Raw genomic sequence first — 14,411 nt, forward strand, 5'->3', positions numbered from 1 at the left:
GGTAAAGCAAAAGTCTCACACACAAGCAAAGTAAATCATTCACTATTCCCCACGTGTAGGGAGGTGTCCAGTCAACTCCAAGAAGGCCAAGCTTTGTCACACTTAACAGTGACTTGGGAACACAAATTCCATCACACTGAAGGCTCTCCTGCTTCCTTCTTGTTCCCCCAGCTCTGTATGTTGCCATATGATATGGAATATTCCACTGGATACGTGGGGTCACCTGTACCAGCTGTGTCACCTCCCAGCTCCTTGTGCACCCCCAGCCTGCTCACTGGTGGGCTGTGAGGAGCAGAGAACACCTTGACTCTGATTTAAGCACTGCTCAGCAACATCTAAGACATCTCTGTATTATGAACCCTGTCTTCAGTACACTTGAAGTGTGGGACAAGGGGTCAGTGCCAGGGGTGTGGGGCTGTACCTGTTACAGATGCTCAGGATTATAAAGTGGGGGATCAATACCAGGAGTTGGAAATGGCTTTATATTATCTATTAGCCCTGCAGGAATTGTTTAAAGTAATACTTCGTAATGTAGTTTGTAGATCCTTGGTTTTCAGCAATGGGTTTCTTTTTAAATGAGGCTGAATATACTCCTTTCCCCAAGGTCTGAAGTCATGTAGAGACATGAGGCATGGCTATAGTGGTGAATTCTGGGTACGTGAGCTTGAAAGGAACTTGGATTATGGAACACTAGGTGATGTGCCAAGATTTCAGCAGGGAAGCAACCTCCATGGCAGGCACCCAGGGAAACAGGCAGGCTGGTTCAAGAGCAAGGCACTGCAGTGTGGGATCATAGCTGAAGTGCTCAGAGTGATATAATTAACTTGAAAGGGAGATGCAGCTGCATAAACTTCACATCCATACTTGCCCTAGAGAAGGAGCAAGCTCCTGTGGTTGAAGTGTGCTAAGAGAATTCCTTCGGAGTTGGCCAGCACGAAGTGTGCACACAGAGGTCCAAAAAAGCAGCTTTTTCATACGTGAGGATGCTTTTTAATTCTTTTTCCCACCAACCTGTGTGTCCTTCCATGCCCTGTAGAAAGATGCAACAAAACCATAATGTCAACAATTATGAGGGTACTTGGCCAGTGTCTTTTACTTAGTTATAGCCCACGAAGACCAAAGTCAGCCAGGCTGTGGGAGCCACTCCCTCTCCGACCTGCAACCACAGCTGCTCCTCCTGGGTCAGCTGGCACAGCGTCAGGCTCACCACTGTTCTGTCAGAAATATACAAAGTGCAACAGATACACAACAGAGAGTAAAATGAGGCTTTACCCTCCTCTGGGGTAAAATACTGTATTACTGACTGCAGAAACATGTAATGGCAAAGGGTCCTTTAAAGCACAGAGCAAAAATGCAGCAGAGAAACAAGCAGAAATACAAATTTTAAACACCGTGGAACTTCAAAAAGTGCAGAAGTTCTGTCACAGGTGAGACAATGTTAGCATCAGACCAGGACTTCTAAAACTCAGCTTCAGACCATCCTCTTGAATTGGGTTACCCTGCCTAGAGGTGTCTATAGGCTGTATTCCACCGCTCAGTGAGACATGCTGCCAGTGCAAGAACGTGTTCAGACATAAAAATGCAAATCAACTCACCTCATTAAATTCTGCATAGGGGATACATACATGCTGTATGACAGTTACTTTCTTTCTTTTATTTTTTGTTTTGTTTTTTAACTAGCCATTTGCAGAGAGCAAGACAAATGCTTCCATCTTTCTAACTGACACCAAAGCAGATTATAGCCAAATTCTTTGCTCTGAGAAAGAGTAGCTGTGCTGTGACCCCTAAAAACCAGGGCTGCTTATATCAGACTTTAATACATTTGAATACCTTGTGTATTAGAAACTATATTAAAAATTTTCCATGTAATTTCTTTAAAAATTACTTATGGAAAGTGATAATTTCACAAATACCTTTTTACTTTTGGAGCATTTTTACTCTTTTGTCAGTGAGTGTCTCTGCTTACAAAGGATATTTTTTTAAACCGTTTTTCCATCATTTTATTTTAGTCAGAAAGTCCTTGTGTCCACACTAACAGTGACAAACAAAAAGAAAAGTTTGAGGCTTTTTGATCAGGAAAACTTATTTCCTGTAAACAATTTTTTTTTTTTAAACTAAGGTAAATGTTTAATGATACTCTGTGCAAGCCCACATAATGCAGAGTAGGAGGCGGATATTCCAATATACTTGCTTCGGCAGTTAAAGGAGTTCTGGCTTCCCCTGCCCCTATTCCTCACAGAGCAAAGTACAAATGCATTCATGAGTTTAAAGGCACTTCTTTTATCCAAAGTGTCTGCAGCTGTTGCATGAAAAAAATGACATGTTGAGATTTACAAGAGTTCCAACTTAAACCTTCTTTGTGCAACCTAACCTGCTCCCTTCACAAGTCTATTTGTCTTCAAAATCATGCACTATTTCCATTAGCACATACAGACAGATTGACATCTGTATTCATGGATTTGTACAAACAGAGAAAGAATTTAAACTATTTTTGAGGTCCATGCTGGATACTTATATTTTATTATTGTCCTTAGACTTGTAAATGTACCATTTCTATGCATATAGCCATACCAACTGTTTCTCTTAAAAAATATATTATGACAGAGATTCCCACTAAAGCCACGGGCAGGAAGGTCTCCCAGGGTGCCTTTGAAGGTCTTCCCCATAGAAGTTTGTCTTCAAAGGTTTTCTGAGTTCAGGCATTCCAAAGTTTCAGCTTATTCTTTTGAAGTTCTCCAGGAAGCTTTGTTGCTGTGTGGCCTTAGGACACTTCTGCGATTTGTTTTCTTTTGACTAGTTCAGAAAAAAATTTAACCAGGTGGTACCAGGAAACCAAAATAATCTACTCAGCAGCTTCCACAAGAGGGTGCAGTTGCATTTTGTTAAATCCAGAGCCAACCACGGCTAATAAACGGATTGCAGCAACAGCTGCCAGGCTGCCTACAGAAATGACTAATGAAACAATTATAGAAAAAAAACCATCAAATGTGGTGAAAGATGAGAAAAATTATACTGAAACACATTGAATGTATTAATGAACAGCAGTATCAGGTGATGTTGAATAAAAAACTTGGCCCTTCGTGACTCTGTGGGATCCATTTGTAATTTGTTTTCTTTGAGCTAGTGCCACAAGCATTCCAAGGGGAAGCCCCCAGCTATAAAATCCACGCTTCCATTTTAATTTGACTTTTCAGACATTCCCATCATGAAGCAAATAGAGCATTTACTGATTTTACCAGGATCCTGGGCCCTTCAATAGCTCACCCTGAATTCCTTACCATTGCGCCGTGGTGAAGCTCAGAGTTGTCAGCTGCCATTTTGCATATTGGACTAGCAAAGGTTGTTTATATTACTAAATCTTTTGTTATGAAAGCCTCTAGCAGACCTGCTATAAGGACCAGCATCTGACTGTGAAAACTGCACACACAAAAAACATCAAAAAATTACACACTCCTACAAGAACCAGGTGAAAGTTCACATAATTTCACTGACCAAATGGTGCATGTGCCAACAGGCACGATGTCAACAACCATTTTCAAATGCCCATCAGGCTTTGTTTGTTGCTCTGCTCTCCTTGCTTGTTGGTCCCTTAAGCCTGTTCTACCCAAAACTCTGCAATCCCCATCTCTAAAAGTCTTCTATCCCTATGGGACACTTCAGCCTGGCACAAGAAAGAGGATCCAAGCATGGGTGAAATTTGAGAAGTGGTGATAGATATTCAGAGTGCTTGACACTAGCTGGTCTGCTGGTCACTTCTGTTCTTAAACATGGTGAATCACCTGTTTATACTCAGAAAAGCATGTGATTAACTTGGGTAATAGGGAATAACAGGCTCTGTCTCCTACCCACTCTTGACAAGATGGAGCTTGCCCTGACGTAGAAGCCAGCACACAGTTTGTCATGTGTAAAGCACAGGTTCCTTTGACAAATAAGCATTGAGATAGTCATCTGTTCTAGCAAGTCAGCAACTCATGGCCACTTTTAAAAGGATATAAAATGTCCTGGCAGGTTATCCTACCTACCTGTATCCTAAAAATTCAGTAAGAGTATGGCAACCCTCATATTTCCTGAAAACACGTTGCTGTCATCAAAAAGAGGTTTGTTCCCATTTTTTAAAAACAAATATAAGAGTATGCCTCTGAACACTAAAAAATTATTAATTTAGCTACATGTTTTTAAAGCTAAACATATGCTTTTAAACATACAAATTTTTGCTTGGTGGACTGAAACATTTTTTTTTAAAAAAAAGAAGTGTTCAGTTTTTTAAAAATGCCCAGTCCAAGGAAAACAGTTGTAAAATCTCAGGTGTGATTTTTCATGTCAAAGGCCCAAGCCTTCCACCAGAGCTCTCTCACAATTTTACAGTTCTCAAGCAACTCTGTGAAACATCATATTTCAAATGTGTGGAACACACTGAGTTATGCTACATGGATTTCATGAGGTTATGTTTGTTGTCTAGGAAATAAACTTACCTTCAAATAAAATTCTTATTGCTAGGTTGGAGAAGTCATAAGATTCTCCTGAGAGGACATTTTCAAATGCACTTGGTTTTGGCTTGACTATTGCTCTCCCTCTATTGCTGCTCCAGAATTTTCTGTTCATGGTTTTTAATAGAAAAGTGTTTTCTGTAATATTTTTTCCACAGGAAAAAGTTGGTTATGTCAAAACAATGTCATGTCCCTTTGGAAAAATAAAAAAAGGATCCAAAATGTTTTGAACTGTCCAAGTAAATTTACATGTTTGGCTTCAGGATGGTTTGTCATTATTCATCGTGAGTTTGTCATGGTTTAGACTCCTCATTTCCCCCCATCATCTGGGGGTCCTGAATGGATTGCATTTTCCATCAAGAACAATAATGTCCCCTCTAGCTGTTATGATGATACATCAAAGATGTCCAAGCCCACATTTTAAAACCAAAATACTTTGGAATGTTCTGTGTTTTGTTTTTCTTCCCAATTAGAAAACAAAAGCAAAAATGTGGGACAATTTTGAACACACAGTCTGATTTTCAATAGGCTCCATTCTGAAGGAAAGAGGAGTAGGAAATTCTTGTGCTTTGGAAAATCCCACTTTAACCAAAAGTGAAAGGAAAAATAGACAGAAGGAAGCAGCATGTGACCCATACTAATGTAATCCTTAATGCCATATATCTTTCTTTAGCTGGTATTTTTTCTTCTTTCATTTAGCTACATTTTTCTGCATACTATTAACTAGCATTGTCCATTATGAGAATTATAAATTCATCTTTTTATCCCATAATTTACAACTTATTCCATGAGAAATGAAATACCAACACGCAATGGTATCTGGCTTCAACAAACTGTTTAATGAAATGTATGAAACAAAATAAAATAGTCGAATATGACGTTACTTTGAAAAAAAAAAACCACAAATATTTTTACATTCCCTCCAAAGTTTCACAGTTATCTCAAAAAACAGGATCAATTACTTGCATATTCAAAGAAGCAAATGGGGGTAAGGACTATTTGCCAGCTGCCTTTCTTAGAATAACTCAAAATTTGTGTAAACATATGTTGGTAAAACCTCTCCTTTCTAAATAAATTTGTCATTTTTGTAGCTTGCAGTTCTGAATTCATGGCATATACTTAGTTCTTCTGAACCTTTATAGCAGTCTTTTCTTTTTTCTTTTGAAGAACATGAACAAAAAGATTCTGGGCAGCTGTGATGTAGCATCACCATCTTCAGCACTCATGAAGGCAGGCTCAGGTTTGATTCTGTTCTGCTCCTTTTTTTCTCCTGAAAGCCAGATGCCCAAAAAGCACAGTGATAAAACATCAGGACAAATCAGGAGCCTGCAGAAAAAAAGAGAAGAGTAACTCAAAAGTAGTTTTCCTTGTTTATTAATTCCTGTATATCTTTTTGAGCTAGGGGTGGAGAAGGTTAGAGCTGCTAACACTTTCCCTCAATAGTTGTTGCATGGTGGCAGGTCTGTTTCAGCTCTGTGCTCCTACCTAATTTTAAAGAAATGCTGACTTAGCCTTGGAAGCCTTTGAACAGAGCATCTCCAACCTCCTTGGCTTGTGAGAGGAAATGCAGATAGAATTTTTGGAGAACTCACCTTATATCTACCCAGCCTCTACATGAGCAGTGAGACTGTGCAGAGGCGTACTTGCCTTTGGGTCAGGTATGGATGTGCTATTAACACCTACTGCAAAGTGCATATCCCTGCCATCTGCATGGGAGACTTGAGACATTTCAAAGGGCTGTGTCCAGTTTGGAAGCAGAGGTGCTGCCCTTCAACTTAGCTGGCAAAATTGCTTCCTTCTAACATGAGAAAGCAGCAGACTTTCACTTTGCAAGTGCCAGAGCAGTGAGGCAGGCAATTTCCAAGAACAATCTTTGCCTAGAAAAAGTGGAAGCTGGGTGGTTATAGGCAACTGAAAACTCTCACACTCAATGTTAACAATTAACAACAAGGAAACTCTACAAGCTCTGCTTTTAATAAACCCAGTCTTCTTCCATCTCTTCATGTCTTCTTCAGACGTTAAGGATCAAGCTTTCTACAGGTGAAGCCTCTTGAGTAGCTGCTATCTTGGCTGGCTCCAAGACTCCCTCATTCAGTCCCAACAGAGATTCTTGGGAAGAATGGAAGAGACTGTGGCTGCTTCAAGGGAACACGGCAGATAGTGATAAGCAAACCAAAGGACATTTACCTGAAGTGAGGTGGGAACTGAAAAACATCCATGCTGAACCATGGAACAGTTAAATAAAACCCTCTAATCTCTTCCCTATTCCCCACCACCACTGCTCTCTCTTCATCTGTTAATGCAATCACATTGGATTTTCCTAAATTCTGAAAGTTCAGAAAATTCAGACTGTTCTGGTTGTAGGTGGGATAAGAAGTCACTGGTGTCCCTATGTTATTGGCTCTTTCCTCATGCCAGTGAGCACAACAATGGTATCATTCCCTAGCAGAAATGCCTCATGTTCTTGGCTTGTAGAAAACTATTAGGAGATGTAAAATAAGATCATGTTGGAAGAGCTGAAAATGTATAAAATTATAGGAAAACCTATACACCAGCAGACCTGAGGGAACTGTAACCTCCACCTGAAGGAATGGTGATGAGAAAATTAAAGTAATGAAGAAAACAATAGAAATAGAGGGCATGCTGAGAAAACAAGCCCACATATCTGACAGATGTCCAGTTTTCTCAGATCTCTAAATGGTGCACAGCAGTTATGTCCACCTCTAATGGTGAACAGCCCCATCCTGATCCAAGCTCCATTCTAAGGATTTGTTGACATCACAGATTGAGGGGATGATTTTGCTCCTGGAAATATTCCCAATGCAATAAATTTCATCACATTCATCTCTAAATTAAGGAGGAAGGCTTTCTCATCCTCAAGGTTGTGACCAACAATTATCCTCAAAACAATAGGGCAGGAAAAACAACCTGTCACAGAAAATTCAAAAGATCTGTTAAGCATCAAAGTATAATAAAGGGCACTCACACAGCTTGAGGAATTTGTTCATCTCTAAGCAAGGTGGTAGCTGAGAGGAAAAGACCATACAGAGTTCCAAGTAAAGTTTAACTACTGATGACAGGAGAGTCAGATTTCTTTTTTTTTTTTTTTCCCATTCTATTTCTCTTGGCTTTGTTGTATGAAGTCATATATAAAAGCACCACAACAGCATGTGTGTTCAACAGCAAAAATTCAGGATGCCCTTGGAAGGGGAAATTTTGATGCAGAATCCCCTTCCAGTGCTCCCTAAATGCCATTTTAACTTGGATTCTGCAGCTACTAACATTAAACATTACTCCCACAAAAATATCTTATGTAGTCACTTCAAGAAAAACAAAATACATATCTTCAGTAGATACATGTGCAAGTCTCCCAAAGTCAGCAGAAATTGCTTCTTTATACTGGCTATCAAATGAGGTCAGAAGTCTCTTACAGGCTATGAATGACTCTGCAGTGATGTCAAAACCAACCCCACTTCAGGTCGGCTTTACTGCACAAACTTCTTTTCCTCCTACTCTTTGTCCTTTTCCACTCTTCCCTAAGAGTACACGACCTGCTTTGTGAAAAGGAAGGCATACATTCCAAATCTCTCAGAAGAGCAGAGTGGCACAGGTAAATATATTATCTTTTTCTGAACATGTATGTTTCACAGGTTTCAGATTTTTCAACTATGAAATTTAAATGAAAAATTAAAAAAGAATGTGTGCAAGCTTCCTAATTAAAGCATGCAAGAACCAAAGACACAGGATGTGAAGTTGCTGCCAAAGCAGGGTTGAGTGTTAAGTGTTCATCATATATAGCACTGCCCTTGAAACAAAAGCAGTAGTTATTTTAAGTAACCATAAGCAATACTCATGTGCAATTCAAAGGAGATCGGATATAAAGAGATAAAGATTAGAGTACAGCAATAGGGCTTTCATTATACAATGTAATCCAGCGTGTCTGATGTAACTGGATGTGGCACAAATGTAAATAGCAACAGGTTTGAGAATACAGGGTTTTCAAAGTCTAACATGCTTTTAAGCATAACTTTTAGTAAGTTCAAAAACAATCTTTGAAACAATGTTTTCCAGAAAGAACGCTCCACATACTTGCTAGAAGTATAATATGCATAAATAATTAGAGATGTTATGCAAGATCAAACAGAAGTGCTATTTGAGAAAGAACGGAATATTTAACCTCACAAATAGATGCGGGCACCAAACACAAAGATCCTGGTCATTTGGAGATGCAGATGCATTTTAAGGCAAAATGGGACAAGTTTAACATGAGGCTTTAATAGGATACGTGCTTCAGAATAGGAAATAATTACAGATCAGCCACAGTGACTTAGCACTCCATTTCCTTACTGAACTACTATACTGGTATGTAATTTGCATTATACCCAAGGAAGATGTTTTACTTTTAAACATCAATGATTTTATTAATAGCTTCTGGAATATTAAATAGAAATTAACATGACAAAAACTACCCACTTATTCGACTAATGCGTAGAATATTCAGATTCAAAAGAAATGTATTTGGGATTAAAAAGAAAAACCTATGTTTTGCTAAACACCGTGTTCTTAAAATAGTGATCCAAGAGCTTCAAAGTAAGCAAGTGATTAATATTTCCAAGATGAACTGCTTAGCTGTTATATGATCACACAGTACAACAAGCAATGGGAACTTTGCACATGAATTTTAGGAGGTGCTGTTATAAAATACCATTGTTTTCCACAATTTCAAAGAGCAATAGCTAGGATGAGGCCTTGACTACCTCAGTTATTTCTCAAAAAAAGGGAATTAATTTCAGTCCAGAAAATTTTTTATTCCTTTCAAAAGAAAAAATTGTTTGTCCATGAACCACTGTAATGTTTTATTTATTCTGAATTGTGAGAAAGCAATCCCACCAAATGTTTTCAAGAATATGTTTATGTTTCCAGGTTACTACCATGTGTACCATAGATTAACTTTCGGGATGTACTAGCAAAGCTTTTCAGGGAATCAATCTGTCCATCTCCTTCAATATCTCAGGATGCAAGTCCTGTATGCCCCAATTACAAACCCCTGAACCCACATCAGTGTTTGAAATATTTTAGTCTGCCTGTCTCCATCTCTGTTCCTCTTTTCCTCCCTCTTCCTGCTCTTACACCTGTATTTCCCCATATCACCCTAAAAATACTTTATTAGGCATAATATGTACTTGATCCTATCACACATTTTTGAGTTTTTTTCAAATTACTCAAACACATTAAGGATTGTAAAAGTATAAAAAAATCACTTTAAAAAGGAAATCAAATATATGAGAGTTTTCAAAGATAGTTCATGGAAAATGCCTTCCTAAATATAGGCTATTTGCATAAATCTTCAAGAATAAATTAATGCCAACTAACCATGCAACACAGATGAGGAGTTAGTGAATGCTGAGCCTGTCAGAAGGGCTTTTTGGGAAACTGGCTTCAGCAAATGGCAGCAATGAACCCCTGCATCAGTAGCTTCTTACACTATATTCCACCCATGCTAAAGCATTCAAGGGCAGCTCCTCCCTCCTCCTTCCCTCACAAGGTCAAAAATAATAATTTAAAACAAAAGAATGAAAAAGAGGGGAAATTCCTAGAAGCTGGCACTGGCCTTGCCTGCCTAGTAGGTGAGACTGGTAGTTTTGGCTGATCCACTCAGTCTCCTGCGTGAATACCAAGCAGTGTCAGTCCACTTGCACTACAACACTTTAGAGAGCACACTCAGGAGCGGCCCTGGTAAGAGAGCTTTACCCAGGTATCATGTGGCAGACATTTTGCAGGCTGCCTCACTGGCAGACAAAAGGTGGCAATGAGACTCCGAGTCCCATCCCATGCAGGATTAATCAGACTGAAGTACCAACAGTTTGATCATTTTAAATCACCTGTTCAACATTTCCTTATAAAAGGAACACTCTGAGGAACACTCAGACTATCAGGGACAAGTGCATGACAATTTAAGAAGCAGCCAATTTTTCCACTGCAATGAAAGCATGTCTAGCCTCCAAGACTCCCGACTCAAACCCTCATCTATTCTTTCACACCCATATGGTGTGAGTCTGAGCCTGCTCTCAGCTATGGGACTGGTCAGCTCGTCTTCTCCCCAACTGCTCTGCTATTTTAATCACACTGTGCTTGAAATTAAGCGTGACAGTCTCTCCACTACCGACCGAGTCAATCACTGGTGCAGCCCCTGTACTGTCTGTGGCAGCCAATAGCACACATACACGTAAGACACAGCAGAGGACACAGTTAATAGCTCAGCCTTTCAGAAACTCACCAAATCATTCCTTACATTGGTCACTAGGAGAGAAAGCAACAGGAGAGGTATGATGAACTGAGAATCCCAACAAACCTTTCAGTACCACATGGGCATTGCCAGGTGCCGTGAGAAAGTACTACTATATAATCCCATCCATCCACACTGAACCTGAAACTCAGACATCAAATTACAGTGACAGCTGGCAAGAGCCAGTATGTCTCTAACTATGAAGCTTTAGCCCAATGCCACAAAATTTCTTCTGTGAGTCATTCTGAAATGTCATGAAGAGGATAACACAACTAGGTCTCGTGTTTTTCAGGTATGCAAATTTTACCACTGTGCTGTAAAATTAACCAATCAGCAACACTTGCCTGTGTATACAAATACCACAAATGATACTGGAGTTCAAACTTCGCTCTCACGCAAGCCTACCATAAGCCCAGTTGAAGTTGCGAAGCCATGGATGACCTAGAGCTTCCACCAGTCTGTAAACTGTTAAGTAATTCATTGCCAAGGTCAATTTGTAAAACTTACAATTGCTGTTTAAATTAAAAATCAGTTCTGTATATGTGAGTTAGACTTCTGACAGAACAGGATATGATGAATTCCACCACTCTAAGAAGGTTACATGAGAACAATTTATGGTATTGAGTCTCCAAATCTAGAACACTTTTGGTTTTTTTTGTATTTTGTTAACTGTTTAATTGTATCTATGGTCCTCTAAAAGCAAATACATGTATTTGCTTTATCTGAAATTAAAAAACACAAACTGGACATTCTGACTCAATTCTTTTTCTTAAGAACTGTATTAGGTTATCATTAGTGATCAACACAACTACTGTTTTCTGATCAGCCTTTAAAGAAAACAAAGTGGGGAGAGATGTAAATTTGATTACTAGAGAGCTGGGAACAATAAAAGATAACGCTGAATGAGAACTGCCGATTTGCCCATGTAAACTTTGGCTCTTTAGTTCATTTTTTTAATGTTCTTTCACTCCTTCCTGCAGTCTGCAGTTCTGAAGGCTAGATGCATAAGAACCACCTTTTTCCACGAAGCCCACCTTGACACAAATCCAATTTTTTATTTCTTAAAATACGAAACACTGACTTATGGAACCGCGATGAGTGAGAAACCCGTAACGTAGAATTCCCCGGAGTTACTGATGCGTAATTTACAGGCTCGTTCTTCGCTCGGTGTTCGGCGACAGGTCTGCTCCGCGGTGCCGCCCTGGGCATTCCCGAGCTGCCGGCGCTGCTCCCCGCCGGCCGCCGCAGCGCCCGCACTGCCGGAGGGCCATCTTGCTTCTGTCTGACCCGCAGGAAATTAAATGCAGCGAGCCTAAGCCGTGGCCCATCTGAAGACGCCCAGGCGAGGAGTTTTAAAAGTTATTTTTGTTCGCTTTTCACGCACAACGCCGAAGGGCTCCGCTGCCGGAATCTTTTAAGTTCAGCTTCTCTTGCAAGAGAGCCACACCGAGCTCACCAGCTCGGCACGGCGCGGCGCGGCGGGAGGATCTACCCCGACCGGGGTCCCCACGACCCAAGGCCGGGAGTAGGCGGCCGCCCTCGAGCGAGCCGCGGGGCAGTGCAAGCCCCGACTCCCTCCCCGCCGCCCCCGCGCCGCCCCGCACGCCTCCACCATGTTGTCTCGGTGCGCAGCGGCGCGGAGGAGGAACGGCCGCCACCAGCCCGGCTCCGCGGGGGCCGCCCGGCTCCTCCCCGCGGCCTCCGGTTCGGGCGCGGAGGCGCTGCCCCGGCCGGGAGGCGAGGCGATCCCGACCTGGAGCGCATGGAGGGAAACGCGGTGCGGAGGAGGGGCCGCGGTGCCCACCGGAGATCCCGGCCATAGGGGCGGGGAGTCTCCTCCTCCTCCTCCTCCTCCTCCCGCAGCGAGGCTCCAGCTCCCCGCACGCACCGGAGCGCTCGGCTCCCTCCTCCTCGTCCCTCCTCCCTTCCCCTCCTCCCCGCTTCCCTCCCCGGGTCGCCGCGGCTCCGGGAGGAGCGGGGGGGCCCCCGCTTCCTTCCCTCCCCCCCTCCTTCTCCCACCCGCCACGCCGAGGAGAGGCAGGTGAGGCCCCGGCCGCGTCCCCGCTCCGCCGCCCCACGGGAGCGGCGGCCGCGATGGCGGCGGCGATGGAGGCGCTAGGCCCCGGCCGCCCGCCCCCGGCCTCGCCCCGCCGCCGCGCCCCGGGGGCGGGGGGCGTCCTGCACCCCTGGCCCCTTCTCCTCCGCAGAAACTTTCTCGGCAACTTTCTCCCGGGCCCAAGCTCCTGCCCGCGGGGCCGAGGGGTCGGGCGGGCGGGAGCCGGGCTGGGCTGGGCGGGCTGCGTGGGGTGGGCTGAGGGGAGTAAGTTTGTGGGGGAGGGCCCCGTGACCCCTGCTCGGCCCGGGCCCCCTCCGGCCCCAGCCCGCCGGGCAGCCGCGGGCGCTGCGGGCCGGCGGCTCGTCCCCCGGCGGAGGCGGCGTTCACCGCCCGGGCTGGTGCTCAGCGTGAGCCGCTCCCGGCTCCGCTCCCGGCGCGGGGACGGAGGATGTAAAAGGGCAAAATTCAGGAGTCGCCCGTAGCTTGGCCTGCGTGGTTTTATATTCTATTAATTTTTCTTCCCCCCGCCCCACTGTTCTGGTTTATATCCCATTATCGAGCCTGGAACATGACCGCTGTACGTTTCTGAGTCATTAATTTAAATGTTCAATCATCACACTTCGTCAAGGCTCCTTGTCTTCCTTATAGTTTAAAAACAAAAAAGTGTTGGACACACACAGGCCCCTGTTCCTGCGGAGTCTGCACATAACTTTCTGCTCTCTGTGGACCTGCAGGCTTGATGTGCTTAAAGTTGTGTGCTCGTATCAAGGGCTAGTGTGACTTCTCCAATATTCAGTATTAAAAATATGTGAAGTTTATGATATGGTTATTTATTATATTAATATATGGGCTACTACGTGTCGTGTATGCATGTGGGTATGATTGTCTTGACACTGGGAAAACTAGAACAAATATTTCTGAAGCTCATGTTGTAAAGGTATAGTCAGATGTACCTGCTGGATTTAACCCTCGGCAGAGACCAGTCATTAATTAAAAATGAGGTTTTTGGATTTACTTAAAGTGGCAGAATGTTCCAAAACCAGTTTTGAAGCTCGGAGTGTGTTGACAATGAAAGTGTATTAGTTTTCACTTAATATAACTCATAGATAGCTGAATGATATTTCAGACAAATTTTGCAAATGAAATTGATCTTAAGTTGGGAGCCAGATACGAAAATTTACTTCAGAGTCTTTTTCTTTCCTTTTTGGTAAGTAAACATTGAAGAGGGATAGAATTGCCTTGTCAGTAACCTTTGCAGTACTTCTGTTTGTAGTTATAGTTCACCCATAACCATGTTTTTGTCGGCTTCCTTTCCAAACAACAAAACCTCACACTTCCACTCTTATTTCTGATGTGTATCTGTAAATTTAGTTATAGGAGGTTCCTACTGAGCATAAGCATAGAGTGGAGACTCTGTGTGTGTTCTGCACAGCCAAGGTATTGTGGTTAATTTTGGGACAAGGTAGCATCTGTGATGGCAACAGGGACAGCAGCATGGGCACTGTGCTTCCGCTGAATTTCGAAGAAAAGGATCCTGTGGTACCCGTTGTGGCAGTAGTTAGTAACAGCAATTGCCATTAAT

General features: G+C 42.6%; 1 protein-coding gene across 1 annotated transcript in view; it reads left to right on the forward strand.

Annotated features, from left to right (window-relative positions):
• Positions 1 to 12,666: 12,666 nt before the first annotated feature.
• Positions 12,667 to 14,411, forward strand: part of YES1 (YES proto-oncogene 1, Src family tyrosine kinase) — a 50,629-nt gene continuing 48,884 nt past the window's right edge. The window contains exon 1 of the mRNA XM_059858924.1: positions 12,667 to 12,814. The gene's annotated coding sequence lies outside the window, so the exon portion shown is untranslated. The remainder of the gene's footprint in view (positions 12,815 to 14,411) is intronic.

The sequence above is a fragment of the Haemorhous mexicanus genome, chromosome 1 (genome assembly GCF_027477595.1).
Source record: "Haemorhous mexicanus isolate bHaeMex1 chromosome 1, bHaeMex1.pri, whole genome shotgun sequence".
Taxonomy (NCBI): Eukaryota; Metazoa; Chordata; class Aves; order Passeriformes; family Fringillidae; genus Haemorhous; species Haemorhous mexicanus.